The sequence below is a fragment of the Gasterosteus aculeatus genome, chromosome 14 (assembly GCF_964276395.1).
Source record: "Gasterosteus aculeatus chromosome 14, fGasAcu3.hap1.1, whole genome shotgun sequence".
NCBI classification, from domain to species: domain Eukaryota; kingdom Metazoa; phylum Chordata; class Actinopteri; order Perciformes; family Gasterosteidae; genus Gasterosteus; species Gasterosteus aculeatus.
The window spans coordinates 7,101,034-7,104,065 of NC_135702.1; the positions used below are offsets into that span (position 1 = coordinate 7,101,034).

Sequence of the window (3,032 nt, forward strand, 5' to 3'; positions counted from 1 at the left end):
CCTCGGCGGAGGGCCCCTGATACGTTAAAGGGTGTGGTGGCGCTAGATCCCATAATTGGCTGGAATGACATTGATGAGGTGATAGCTGAAAGCTCCTGTGTTGAGGCCTAACTCTTCTCACGGTGAGATACCCTCTTGTTTACTTGCAGCACTGACAAAATCCCACTCAGGGTTTCAGGGGCTGCGGACCACATGATGCCGATACCATCATTTGAAAATAATTAAGGCACATTTAAAACGTGGTCTGGTTTACTTGTCATCACCTACGTTGCCGTAGAGGTCGGAATCCCGTTCAGTTTGGACCTCGCTTCCTTTGACTTGGATTCAAAAGGAAGCATGAGCACACACAGGCAGATGTAAACACAATTTGTCTCTGCGTCTCTGGCACAGCTCCCAGCCTCTCACGTGGGGGCCGGGTGTGCGGATCCAGCGAAGGTGAGAAATAGCTAACCTCCTCTTCAGTTGATGACGACCACAAAACCCGAGAAACATTTAGGGAATTTGTCATGCCTCAGCAGGAAGCAACCCTCTCCCCCCGTTCGCTGAGCGCTCTGCATTCAACGCGGATAGATTTAGAAGTCATTCAAAGCCAATAAAAATCTTCCGGATCTGGTTTAGAGATGGTGCATGAGAAGTAGGAGGAGGTAAACTGTTTTTACAAGTACGACAAAACCTTAAAACAAAAAAGAAGCAGAATCTACGGCAGACATTTCAGTTGTCCGTTCCAGCTAAGCAGCTTTAAGGAGTTGAATAATTGCTTTGCAGAGTCAAGAGGAAGCTGTGGAAGGGAAGACAGAAAGAATGAACGACTAAAACGGAACAAGCGCCAGAGTGGGTGAGGAGAGTTGGTTTACACTGCAATCAGCATTAAGGAAATTGGTTTGCACTTGCACTGCAAGTGGAGAGAGGTGATTGATGCTAAGCTAGGCTAGCAGGAAGGAAGTGGAGAAATTAGCGGCAGGCAAGGGCACCGAGAGCTGTCAACTACTTCCTGGTCCATCTGGGGTGTGAAGTATGCGTCCACTGCCAGCCCTCGTGCACCACTTGTGCTGGTTGTTCACAGGTACACACACACACACACACACACACACACACACACATACATTGTGTTTTAAACACAATGCACGCATACACATATACTAGAGAGGCATTTTGAGAAAGTGCACATCATTTGACCTAAATAAATGCAACATTTTAAACTATTTTCAATCACAAAGAGCACATATGACCCCTGTTTTGTTTTTTTATTCTTGGCTGACTTGCCTCAGCACACAAGCCTTCAACAGCACATCAAAACAACACAGCGCACTCTCCAGGGCGCTGCGTCAAAACCGGGCTCCGTGCATGCCAACAGTGCAGCCACGTCAAGCCCCTGACAATAGCAGTAGCGGCGTACATGCAGTGTAATTAAGCAAGGCAACAGAGGACAGGCACAGAGGAGGGGAAGACACAGAGATGCCCTTGATACTCGGGTGTCGGCGGTGACAGCATTTCCTCTGACAGCTTCATCTCGTCGGCCACCACGGAGGCCCTTACGTCTTCTGACATGTGCTTTACTCATCCCCGGCCGGCTCCTCCGTTCCATCGACATGACGGGAAAGAAGGGTTATTATGATGGCCAGTGTATGTTGTCGGTGGTCAAAAAAAGGAGTACTTGTATATTCTTGTCATTGGCTTGGAGTGGTGGTGAGGAGAGATATTTCGTATTGTTACAAAACGGTTTGGAATGGTGAACTAGTTCGTAAAGTTTTTCATATTTACCCGGGGGGCTGGAGAATGAGAGCTTTTGTAAAAAAAAAATGTAAAAAAATGTTTGCTAATTTGTATTATCACAACTGTCTGTGAAAGAAAGAGAGCAGTGATCAGGGACTAGCACACTTAAAAGAGATGGCCATTTTACCGAGGCCCATCTTGTACGAAGCACTCCATTCGTCTCAGGCAGGATTGAGTTAACGTTCCATCCCTTCCTCTCTCCCTCTCACCCTCCCATCCCCTCCCCTTCCCTCCCGTTTCGCAGTGACTCCCTGGCTTGATTTATCTGATGGAAGGAAATCTGCACAGAGCTCCGGTGGTATCCCTATACTGTAACCTTTCCCCCCGCCAGATGTTCCTCTCTCAAAACACGGTAACATTCATCCCGAAAATCCCCGTACAAACATATCAAGTGGTCGCTACACGTTGATGTGGTTCACCGCCTACAGAAGCGACAAGGACAGTGACACGGCGTTGGGGGACAAGGAAGAGAGACCCAGACGGAGCGATAGACAGACGGAGGTGTGAGACATATGCTCCCGCCAGCTGATGACACCGGGGTGACCTGGAGGAGTAAGGGGAGATTTAGGGAAGAAATGGGTTGATAACTCCCACAAATGTTGTTACGGGTGATACTCTGAGTTTAGCAGTTTGTCCGGATCTGAGCGCCGGAGCTGATTTATTGTATCCTCCCTTTTAACACAGAATTTTCCTTTTACATGCATTTTTGATTGAGCGCAAGGCATTTCAACGAGGGGTTAGGGTGGCTTATGCTGGAGCAGCTGCTGGATAGTTTAGAACATAAATATGTAAATGATAGGTATAGCCAGTGTGTTTCAGTAGCTCGGCCCGCTAATAATAATGGATTAATGGAATGATAATGTAAAAACACCAGCTTTAAGTCTTGGGTCAGATGCAGCTTCTAAACGTGGCTCCACCAGTTTGGATTAAATTGAATTAAACCAATAAAGAAAAAAAAATACAGGCCGGGTTCAGGTCTCAGTTATTGGCTCGTTGTTTGCACGGTGTTCCCTTTATTTATACAACACCAGCCAGAGAGAATAGGAAAGAGAGACATATATGATAACAATCCTGCTGTCGATGATGGGGGGTAAACTATGTCAAGGCCTTCACAGCTTTGACCGCCTCAGCCGATATTTGTCACTTTCAGCGCGCATGAACACTTGATTTGATGTGGCTTAATTGATTCAGGTCTCCGTGTCACTGTCTGTCAGTCTGCCCTCGACCGAACAGTCACCTCCCCCCTTTTTCTCTCTCCA

The 3,032-nt window shown here is 47.2% G+C and overlaps 1 long non-coding RNA gene across 1 annotated transcript; it reads left to right on the plus strand.

The window, feature by feature from the left end:
* Positions 1-618: 618 nt before the first annotated feature.
* Positions 619-2,674, plus strand: LOC144388247 (uncharacterized). Its single transcript, XR_013452560.1, has 3 exons — positions 619-1,063; positions 2,018-2,125; positions 2,202-2,674. It is a non-coding gene; the product is annotated as an uncharacterized LOC144388247 (long non-coding RNA).
* The last annotated feature ends 358 nt before the right edge of the window (positions 2,675-3,032 follow it).